Raw genomic sequence first — 416 nt, forward strand, 5'->3', positions numbered from 1 at the left:
GATGTGGCTGGATGTGTGAATTATTATGGTTTTAGTTTGTGAGGTGGAGGATCAAAACCTTTTATAAAAACCTGTTTTTTCTTTCCCCAAAGCAAGTTGAGCTGGGGTAGAATTCCAAGTATGCTCTCTGACTTATTTAGTTTTGTGTGGTGGGTTTTATATAGTCTAAGTCAATATCCCCCATCTCATCTTGTCTTCCCTACTTGGGAAGTCTGTGTAGACAAAGCTAGGAATCGTCAAATATCTTCTGTTTACGTGACCATGTAAACTGTTTGTTTGCACACAGAGTTAATACAAGCTGACTGCCGGCTACTTTATAATGACCTTCCAGTTAAAGGAACAATCAGTGACCAAATGTAAAACAACTAATAGTCCAGTAAGCCTCAAAATATTTTGTATTCTCTAGCCTTGATAAC

Source organism: Nannobrachium achirus (assembly GCF_963921795.1).
Source record: "Nannobrachium achirus genome assembly, chromosome: 11".
NCBI classification, from domain to species: Eukaryota; Metazoa; Chordata; class Actinopteri; order Myctophiformes; family Myctophidae; genus Nannobrachium; species Nannobrachium achirus.